The sequence below is a fragment of the Chinchilla lanigera genome, unplaced genomic scaffold (genome assembly GCF_000276665.1).
Source record: "Chinchilla lanigera isolate Chin_1 unplaced genomic scaffold, ChiLan1.0 scaffold00016, whole genome shotgun sequence".
In the NCBI taxonomy this organism is placed as follows: domain Eukaryota; kingdom Metazoa; phylum Chordata; class Mammalia; order Rodentia; family Chinchillidae; genus Chinchilla; species Chinchilla lanigera.
Window position 1 is genome coordinate 21,008,795 of NW_004955417.1, and position 12,242 is coordinate 21,021,036.

Sequence of the window (12,242 nt, forward strand, 5' to 3'; positions counted from 1 at the left end):
CTGAGCTAAATCCCCAGCCCCATCTAGTATAACTTCTAACATTTAATGGTAGTGTTGCCATTCTGTCCAATATGTTTCATCCCTGCCAAAACCCTCACCATACTTTCAGATCTAGTTCTAACATTGACTTATTCCATTTGGTTTCATTATCATTTCTCAACACTTTGACTAGTCACGTGTGTACTCACTGTTTTTTCCTCATCATCTGAATCAGAGGCCTGCACTCCCTGTGTCTGTATCAGTCAATTCTTGTTCCAGTTCACTGCCACAAAGCTCACAGGACCAAAGTCAAAGTCCTCATCATCATTCATCATTTCCATTGTCATCATCACCGTTATCCACCAACACCCCTCTTCTCTTATGAAAACATGTATTTCATCATAGTGGATCACTTCATCATCCACGCATGAGTAATCTGATGATTCACTTTTAACCTCTTCCAAAACGTGAAAATCTGTTTTTTCATGTGCCACTGTGCTGAACTGGGCTACCTCTACTAGAAAAATCAAAATAAAACTTTTACGAAAAACAAATCCTACAGTGGTGTGGGTATATTATACCCTCTGTTATGCTCAGGTAAACATACTCAAAACCTGTGAGACAGAGCGTCATGTGGGTGCACATCCTGGTTTGGCACTTTCACACACATGCTCACACCTTGCTGTTTGTCATACCAAATGGGGTAAATACAAATATTGCTTCTTGTTTCCCCCCAGGAGCTACTGAGACACACAGCCAGTGACTATTAAGCTAAAGTAAAAATTTACAACAGAAAACGAAGGCATATGTTATGCCCTTTGCAAAGCGGGTGATTATTTAAGACTGAGACTAAAAAAATGGGTAATCCTCCCATTGTGATTGTGTGAGAGACAGCCAAGGGTGACAGGACAGGGAGCAGCCGAGAAGTAAGCTCTACCATCTGTGATAAGAACCAAGGTCCAGCTTGTGACATTCTCAGAAACAGCTGGGTCTGAAAGTGTTGGCCTTAAATACCGCAGGCTGCTAAAATGCTTGTCCTGTTGCCTACCTCCAACCAAAAAATAAGCAGAAAGCCATGGATAATCTCAGAAGAAGTGTAAATTGCTAATAAATACTTAAGTTTTCAACATCTCTGGCCATTACAGAAATGCAAACTAAAACAATACTGAGATTTCAATACTGAGATTTCTAGAAAAAAAGACTATTGTCATGAAATCAAATAATAGCAAATGCTGCTGAGGCTGTGGAAAAGAAGATGTTTTATGTATTGATAGTGGAAATATAAACTAGTACAAACATTATGAAAATCATTATGGACAATTTTCCAAAACCTAAAACTAGTTATTTGCTATGATTTGTGTTCCCCCAAACCCTCATGCAGTCATGGCTTGGGCTTATAGAGTTTATGATTAATCCATGGTCCAATGCTGGGATTATGGGTGTGAGTGCTACACCTGCCCTGTGGCGGGAAGTTTCCATACAATGTAAGGGAGGGAAAGAGGCTTGCTGTTCCAGCTTCTGCTCCTTCCTTCTGCTCTTGCTGCTTTTATTGTTTTCCACAGCCATGGCTGGTTGCCCTCTGCCATGTGCCACCCTGTCTTGGAGCCAGCCAAATATGGGCTGAAACTTCCACAAACTGTGAAACAAATAAACCTTTCCTTCCTTAATATGGGGTGCTGGGTACTTTGTCTCAGCAACAAAAAAAGAAACCATGACACTACTCCATTCAAACCAGTTATTCTCCTTCTAAGTGTCTTCTAGAAAGAGTTAAAGACCTCATATTACACTATTACATGCATATCCATGTTCATAGCAGCAAAATTCACAACAGCTGAATGTTGGAAGCTGCACTTATGCTCATCAAGAGATGAACAATAAAGACAATGAGTTATGTACACGCAATGGAGTACTACTCTGCCATATAGAAGGATAAACTTTAGTCACTTGTAGAGAAATGGATGCAAGTTGGGGCAATAAGGTTAAGTGAAATAAATCAAACACAGAAGTTTAAATATCACATGGTTTCTGTTAGGTAAGAAACCCAAAATGTAAATAAAAAAATAGATAATACGGAAATGGATATTTTGTGAAAAATGGGGCCAAGAAATGAGGGAGAGGGGATGAAGAGAGAGAAATAAGATAAAAAAGAATTAAAAAGTGTCATTCATATATACCATCTCCACCCAAAGACTGATCATTATGTACTACAAACTTGTACAAATAAAAATTGAAAATGAAAAACAAAATAAAAAAACTGAAGATGTAGCTCACTAGCAGAGCAGTCCGTAAAGGTTTGATTTCCAGTACTGGCAGTAAAACCAGGATCTAGGTAGTGAATGTACCCATTGCTCATGGGCACCTGGTGCCGTGTTCCCTCTGCACACAGCACTGAATGTATGTGTAACAACACAAATGTGCACACATAGCTGTATTTTCTCTACCAACACAGAAGGCACTATTAAAAATCAGGTAAAATTTAAAAAGAAGACTCTCATAGCAGATTAAATAGAAGTAATATTAATTAGGATTTCTTTCTAGCTAAAGAACAATGATGTCAAATGTTCACTATCATTACCTGTTGTATTTGTATGGGATTTTGATAGATGAATTTTAGCAGATAATGTTAGTTACATTTGTGATTTGCTTTTTATGTTATTATGAATGTAGTGTGATTAAAGTAAAATTTATTAAATATTTTTTTCTGCATTTATTGAAAAGATTGTATTATTTCCATCTTCCAATGTTATATGCATTTCTATTAATAAATATTAAAATAATGTATCAACAATACATTTCTGAGTTAGTTATCATATATTATCATTGTTATTTGGGAATGTTTGATTTCCTGATTTCTTTATGAGTTTTTAAACAACTTTCTGAGAGAAATTGACCTGTAAATTCCCTCTTTCAAAGAGTCCTCACATGGTTTAGTTATTAAAGCAGTGTATCTTAAACTAAATTGAAAGTGGCCTTTACTTACCTATGACTAGAAAATATTTACAGAAGATTGTAATTGCATAATTCTAAATGTTTGGATGTTATCTAAATCCATTTTCATTGGCTACCTTCTCTTTGCAAAGATTTTGAAAGACTGATTTAGCTCTTTTAGTTCTGATTGCAGAATTTTTTATACTTTGCCTTTCTTTCCATCTACTCTTACTAATTACTTGTTTGTTGAGAAAAGGACGCGATATTCTCTTATCTGAACAATATTCTAAAATTCATTCTTATTAACGGTTATTGATTCCTAATTATATATGCTTTTTAGAATTTTTTGTGGTTAGTTTTAAGAAGTTGTCTTTGCAATAATCTTTTAAAATTTTAAAGTGTTATTGTTTATACTGTATATTTTCTTATTATTGTATCTTTTCATTTTCTTCACATACATCATGCCATTAATTATGATTAATTATGAACTCACTAGCTGCATAGTCTTGGTTATTTATAATGCAACCATGTAAACCAATCTGATTCCCTCTAGGAATCTCTTTAGCTTTATTTCACAGATTGTTTTGCATATCATTTTCATATTTAACTTACATTTTTCAAGTTTCTATCAAATTTATTCTTGACTTAGAAATGTTTCCAAGTTTCCAAATATGTAAGAATTTTTTAATTACCTTTTAAAAATTATACTTATTCATGCACATCAGTTGTAAAAATTGATGAGGTTTTACTGATGCTTTTCTATATACGCATATATCATGCTTTGATCACGTCAACCCTCCACTCTAGTCACTTTTAATTACTTTTTCCAGGGCAGAGGATATAGCTCAGTGGTATAAGCGCCTGCCTGGCAAATGCAAGGTAATGAGTTCAATTCCTGGTACCACACACACAAAAAAAAAGCTTGTATTTTTTCCTAATTTAATTTCATTCATGTCACAAAATATGCCCATTTTCATATCTATCTTTTAAGCCTTTCTGAGGTCTGACGTGGTATACATTGATGTTTATAAATTCTATGTATATTGAAATAATTTACTTCTCCCACTGCTGGCCTGTTTTATTCTATTTTGTCATTTATTGACCTTTTACTTCTCCTGGGCTCTCTATTTTTGTCTGCAGAAATTCATTGAAGATGTAGTATAAAGGGATTTCTCTAGATCGTTTACCCCTGTTTCTATCATTTCCTGGCCTTATTAGCACAGCATCCCATGAAAGTATTGCTTATTTTTTAGGTGCCTGGTACACATATAGCCAAAATCTGTTGAAGAGTAATGGTCACTATAGTTCTGAAAGACAATTACCTACCACTATTTTATCATGATTCAGATTCCATTTTTTTTTTAATTTACCCCATCATGGTGTATGTTTAAATAATTGTTTGATCATTGTCTTTTTGAATGTATTGAAGTCTCATTAACTATGCATTTTTTGTATTGGTTTCTATTTTCATAGTAAGATTTGTTTGAAACTCCCACACAATAAGAAACTATTTGATATTGCTGAACTACAAAGTGCATCATGTTTAAAATGCAAAGTGATGGAGTTGATATATCTCTTCTTCATTTACAAACCTGATGGCTTCTTCAGAGACACAACTTGTCACTCCTCAAAATGGCCAAGTATAAACCACACCATCGCTTTGAAACCTATGCAAGGTTGCCCCCTACTGTCTAATTAGTAACAATATATACATGCAATGTATCCTGAATCTGAGGATGGATTTTCAAATATAAGTGGTCAGGCAACAATTAAATCATAAACTCACAGAAGCAAAGTGTATCAGCCTAAAGTGATCAAATAATAGTCAGCAGATTAACTGTAGTAGAGAATACAGTTGTCTCCATTTTCCACCTGGAATTCATTGACACCTTTTAGAGTCCTCACTTCCTACCTGACCACACCTCTTCTTCATCGAGGCATTTTTTACACGATTCTGAAGAGCTCAAGTGAAAGCATCTGGTTAACATATATTAGAACACAAAAACAAAGAGATATGTTACCTATGTACATTACATGGACATTTTTCGTTGAATGATTATATATAACGACATATATTTAGTATATAGGTAACGGAGACCTGCATATTTATGGTATAGCCTGTACATCTATGCTTATAATTTTAATTATTGAAAGTTCATATTACAATTATATATATATGACACTTTTGACATTTTTCTGCATATTCTAAATAGAATTTATTTTCCTTAAAGAAAATATGAGATTGGAAAATATGTTTGCAGATGTTCTGCTGAAATTCACTTTATCTACAGCCATACCACCCTGAACGCACCTGATCTCATCTGAAATACTTTATATTTCATTAGGTTAGGTAATATGACTTAGATGTCCTTTTATCTTTGAAAACTTGCATCACCTGTCAAAAATAAAATAATGAAGTATGTAAAGCTTAATGAAAGTGTTGTAAATCAATATAGATATTTTCAGTTAGGGTTCAGTAGAAGATGAATAAATACTATAAGTGATATAAGATAAGTGAAACGTGTTATAGGTATTTGACAGTAATATAAACATTGCTGATAAACAATACCTGAGCTTACAACTGATCTTCAAAAGAAAAAAATGTCATTGTTTTCTCTGGTCTTTCAAATCTCATTCCTGTTTCTCTTGTGATTACTTCTAATTAAAAAATATTCAAAGCAAGAATTTCTGGCTAGTACAGTAATAACTCAACTAAATAGCCACATTTGAAACCTTATTATTTTGCCAATTGTATATGTCATTTGTAGTCATGTTTCATTTCTATGAAGACAATAGCAAAATCACTGATCATTTTAAAACGATGTAGTCATCCTAAGTACAACCATAAACATTCTAATCCCTTCTAAAAAAGAACATAAAAATTAGTGTAAATGTTATAATTAATATGAATTCCTTCTTTGGAAGTTGGTGTCTTCATAGACACATCTTCTTTGAAGTTTTGTAACTTTAATATTGATACATAAATTATTAATAGTTTTTATGTAATATCATATGGGAGTATGAGAGGACAAATAACAGGAAAATGACTATTTTTGTTATTTCACTATTACTTTAATATTTAATTTGGAACTGATATACCAAAGAAAAACTTTTAACTATTTCAGTCTCATTTTGAACCAAATCATATTTTTGTGCAGGTATAGAGAAATAAACGGTAGATAAATAGATAGATAGATAGATAGATAGATAGATAGATAGATGTAGAGATACATGTCCGTCTTTACTCCCCTTTTCCTCTGTCCTTTGTCCTTGGCAAATACCTCAGTCACTGGTGAACCCTTCATGATGAGATATATAAAACTCCATTCTTAAGACAGAGGTTAAAAGTCATAATGAGAAACACCAAAAAGAAAAAGAAAAACAGTTATAATGCAGTTAATAGAGATATCTGTCTACAGAAAACCTAATAAATAATTCAAATATAAGTACCTTACAAAAATTACTCAAGACAGATTTCAAATGTTCCTTGTTCCTTTATAAGGATTATTGTTATTGTTATTTTATGTCTACACAAGGAAGACTCGTCACAGGTAAAACAAACAATAACATAGATTTTAGAATTACGAGTACCTGCCTTAAATGATAGTTGTATTTCTTATTAATTATATGGTCTCCATCATGATACTCAATCTCTCTCAGCTTCATGATCCTCACTAATAGAAAATGTACATGAAACTAATATGAAAATAAAATTTCACTACATAATTAAAATGCTTGGAACATAATCAGTGTATTAATTTCTTTTATATTCAGGAAAATATGGCAGTTTTTTTAAACTTAAGACATGTGCTCTAACATCTTTTTACAAATTAGAAGTGTTTCCTATGAAAATTCTAAAAGCAAATTCAAACTGTTAATTATATTTAGTAATTTTTGCAAAATGACCCATTTCTAATTAGTCATACACAGCTAATATATCTTTTGAAACACATGAATAGTTGCCAATTATTAGAAATAATTGAAATTTAGCAATTACTACTTACCTCATTATCAGTCTAAGACTCTATCACACATGTGCATAAACAGGCAGCAGAAACTATCTTGCAGTCACTACTATAGCTTAAATTGGAATCTCATTAGGGATATAGCTCAGTGCCACAAGAACCTGCCTGAGAAGCGCAAGGTCCTGAGTTCAATTCCCAGTACCCACCCAAAAAATGGAATCTCATCTCAATTCTTAGTCTTTGTCTTGTTTCAAGAGTATCATCTCTGAAATATTCTGATGTACACATGAAAAGGTTCTAGAGAAAATAATAGGCAGAAAAACTAAACAGAGTCAGGTGATGAGAATTTACCTGAACCTGTAACTGAGCTTGAAATTTTAGAAGTATTATAGTCCAAGACCTGTTGTTTAAAAGATCAAGGTTCACTTGATTCATGTTACCCTGACTATGGAAAAGTGTAGAGTTTCTAGAAACTATTTAAAAAAAACTGCCAATGTTGTACATCAGTCATTTCACCAACAGGGATATATTTCTAAAAATCATTAGTCTGACGGACAAATGTCCTGTTCTTAATCTGACAAAGGTCCTGCTACTATTCTAACAAATCTCTTTTTCTTGAAATTCTGGAAGTGTTTGGAGCAAGTCTGGAATGTAAACTTTCTATGTAGATGCTAACTGATAACAGAGAAGAATATATTCCTAATTGGGGCCACTGAATGTACTTAGGATACAAAAGCTCACACATTTAGTTGTTATATGCAGGCCCCAAATATATTAATGCAAATCAAAGATAACATAAAATATGTCCTTAATTATCTTTAAATAATGTAGAGAATCAGAACTGCCTTAGGAAAACCACATTTATATACATGTATGTACAGAATTGACAAATGATGAATTGATCAATGTTCATTATATCTCCAAAGTTAAATATTTAACTAGTATCATCCAGCATAGCACAAATCTGTGTACCTGTTGTCTGCTCTGATCTCTCCTTCTGCCAGTGTTTCTCAAATGTGTAACAAAAATTTAATAACAAATATATGCCACTACTTTATGGAATTGGTACAAGGAGTTACGTATGGAGTCGATTTGCCAATGGTATTTTTCAAAAATAGTTACTTCTCTTGGGAGGGTAACTGGCAATGACATTTTACTCTGTAGGTTGCACCTTTATTGATGGCTGTTTTGTTTGTCTTGCGGAAGCTTTTTAATTTGATATAATCTCACTGGTTGATTCTTGAATGATTCAGTAAAGTTAACACTAAAAAAGTAAATAGCCCAATCACTAAACGGGCAAGTGAACTGAACAAACATTTCTCAGGAAGAGTAAACAGGTTACTAAGTATATAAAAAAAGTGCCCTTAACTAGGAGGGAAATGTAAACAAAAATCACACTGAGGCTTCATCTTACAGCTGTAAGAATCGTTATTATCAAAAGTAAAAACAGTACTGTTGTGGATATGGGCAAAAAGAAAATCTTCTACAGTGTTGGTGGGAATGTAAGTTAGTACAGCCATTACAGAAATCAGTATGGAGGTTCCTTGAAAAAAGAAAAAAAAAATAGTTCTACCATTTGATTAGGTACACCACCCTTCAAATATGCCCCTCAAAGTTAAGTCAGCATAAAACAGAAAGAACTGTGAACCATGCTTATCACAGTAAAATTCACAACTGCATAGGTGTCCATCAACAGGTAAATAAAGAAAACGTGTCATGCCCTTTGTAGGAAAATAAGTATAACTGGAGACCATCATGGAGGCACAGAAGGTCAGATATGGCATGTTTTTTCCCATATGTGGGATACGGGGGAGAAAAAGAGAGAGACAGAGAGAGAGGGAGAGAAAGAGTATGAAAGTAGAAAACAGAGTACTAAAGCAGAGGACAGGGGTTGGGGAGGAGCACAGACAGGTGAGCAATCGGGGAAGAGTGATCAAAGTGTGCTATAAGTGTGTATGGGTGTCTCAAAGTGAAACTCACTAGTTTGTATAATTAATACGCACTCAATATAGTTGCTTTATGTAAAAATATAGTTAAACTTTTTGAGGACTTGCTTATGCCAGACAATGTTCTATAAAGCTTCTGTGTATTCATGTATTATTTTAAATAACTATAAACAGGGCAATACTATCACTACATACGAAACCCTCCCTGTTCTGTGCACCTAAGGCAGAGAGCTAGTAAATAAACTGCCTAAGTATTCCAGTACTAATGTAGCGTATTGGTAACATAGAATTGAACCTATGGCCCATGAGTCCAAAATCAACTAATACAATACTTGACACTTTACTTGTGTGGCCAAGCCTGGCTTCATGGAAACAGGAAACGCGCAGTTGCACGGGTTCCGGTGCTCACAGGGAACTGCGCTTGCTGTCACAGGCACGTTACGGAGTTCATAACTGCTTCACAACCGCTGCCTCTGCCGCCACGGTCACATTGTTTGGGGGTCCATTGTCCAGAGGCCTAGGAGGCTGGAAGGAGGGTGCTGACATTCACAGGACAGTTGTCTTCACTTTTCCTTTCACGTCCTCTTCCTCCGAACCAAAGTCTTCTCCAGGGAATGACTAATCCTGCACAATAAATTACGCCCGAACTCACTAGCATAAAACAGATGTAAACAAATATTTTATCCGTAGACCAGTGATTGGTTTATATCACTTATAATGTCTGAGAACTGTGCTTGGAAGACAGCATGAAGATGACTGCAGCAAGGGGCTGGGGTGATCGCGCAGTGTCTTTGATCTCTCTCTCTCTGCCAATGCAGAGAGAGACTGCATTAGCAGAGACTGCTAAAAAGGCCACCTGTAAATGGACTCTCCCTGCTGCCTAGGCTTCCTATACAGGTCTGAAAGCATTCAGAATGCTTAGATCAGACTTCCAAGGTTAAGTGAGCTGAGCTCCCTAAAATAAGAAGAAAAAAGCTGCTGAGCTTTTCTTCCTTTATCTCAGAACTCATCTAGTGTCACTTCTGATGATGTCCTTTGCTTAGGAAAGGCAATCAGTTTTCCCAAATTCAAGTTTCAAACTGGTAACGGAACCATGGAGTAAGTATACCACAATGAATTTCTTAAATAATTTCTTATAAGGTCAGAAAAGTAGGACAATTTTTCCACATATATTGAAAACCTCCTCTATTTACTTTGGAACAAGTTGCTATAACTGGATTTGTAGAAAGATTGGGAGGTAAAATGCAGATTTTTAGGGAGGCTCACAGCTGACATTTAAAACTTATCCTACCACCTGACCCACTGTGGGTGAATAAATGCTAAATAAATAGTTAAAGTTGAAATGTATTATGTATTACCATTTTATTGAACATTCTTTAATGCAAAATGAGTTATGCTTTCATAAAGTTATAAGGATAATTAGAGGATTAGAACATATAAGGTTGATTAGCAGAGATATTTCCAGGAATAATAGGTTTTAATAAAATCATAGGAAATAGGAAAGGAAATTGGTCCCTAAAAATATTATAGTGGAAATTGGAGTCAGGTGATGAGAAAATTGTAGATTTATTATATAATTATTTGACTTCTTTACAAAAAGTAATAGAAATTGACTTTTCTTGAATGCACTGAAGTTAATTCTATTTTTAAATGTAGGCAGATACAAACTGTTTAACTATTTATAAAATCTTAAGGCACTGTAGTATGAGAAATCTTTATCAGGGGAGTTGGAAAATTTGGATTTTTCCATCTGCTGCTTTCAATATAATAAATTAAATTAAGACTTTCACTAAACCAAATTTAAAGTTCTGTTCATACATCTTCTTAAAAACAGTTTAAATTAAACTTACTTATATCAGCCTGGTACACTCAGCAGACTTACCAGCCATATTTACAAACGCAAAAGAAAGAGTCGAAACACAAGTCTTTCAGTAACGTGTGCAATCCAAAAGACACCACTGTGATATTCATTCCAGGAGCTACTGTTGAGACATAGGATTACAGTAAAATCCTTAGACATATCAAATAAGTAACAAAGGTTTTCATGTTTCTCAATTCTCAATTTTAAAATTCATGAGATTAAATTCCTACTGTAGAAATGAAAAGCAGCTCAGTTTTCTGCTTCCAATATAAGTACAATGCAACGATAAACACAAAGTCATGGTTTGTTTCTGGATGTTCCCCCAAAGTCTCATGCAGTCATGTAGGGGGTGGGCTTTCTGACAGCTGAATCCAGAGTATGTGATCTGTTCATTGTCTAGTGCTGGGGTTAGGGGTGTGAGGGCTGCACCCGCCCTGGTGCAGGACGTTGCATACACCATGAGGGAGGGGAAGAGTCTTGCCCTGCCCTTTGCCCCTTTTTGCTCTTGTTGTTCTGCTGTCTTCTGCCACCACGAACTGTTGGCCTCTGCCATGACGCCCTGCCTTGGAGTCAGCTGAGTGTTGACGGAACCCTCCATAACCCTCTCCTCCCTTAATTTTGGGCATCAGGTATTTTGCCTCAGCAACAAGAGAAGAGTAACTAAGACACACAAAGATATTTTTCAGGGCTAATTATTTTGTCAGACATTGGAGACAGAAACTCATTAGCACACAGTAATTAGAAAGCTGAAAATATTGACTTCATTAACATCTGCATTTGAATTATTCATCATACAAAATACACAGATACGAGTATTGTGGACATTAATACAGGTAAGACCAGACCTGACTTTGCAGTATTCTGAGAAAAGGAAGAAATAAATCAGGGTTAATGTATAGTGAGAAACAGATAATAGAGTCGGTAAAAATGTTAGAATACACTAGATAGGAGGGGCTCCAAAAACAGAAAGGCTCCTTCAAATACAGCTTCTCAGAGAAGGACAGTTTTGAGGGCAGGTGTGAGTAGCGCACAGAAAGATCAGTTCTGCATTGTTTTGATTGAAAATGTCGTGTTGAAAAGAATATCTACAATCATTCATAAAAGACTGCAGAGCATTTCCTTGTGGGAATACGGTGCATATGTGCTCGCAAACCTTTTAGAGCTTTCAGCGATAACAAACGGCAGGCTATGGCGCATGCGCCGTGGGTTCCCCTCGAGGGCTATGCATAATGCATGTAACCACTGAAGCAAGAAGTTTAAATAACAAAAAAGTAAGATGCAAATTTTAAAGTACAAGGTCTGCTTCTTCTTTCTAAATCAGATTCCTCTGATAAAAGTTTTCACCTCCACAGGACATTTGATCCTCAGACCTTTGATTCTTGTAGTTCAGTAAATCAGAAGGCGTGTGGGTTACTGGCTAAAAGGAGGATTCGATGCACAAGTCTTGAACACATAGGTTTTGCCCATTTTAAAAATAATGTGTGATAATTGTACAAAACAAATACCGTATTAATAAAGCACAAACACCCTAGAGGGAAATGCTACTGAGACTTTTCTCATCTA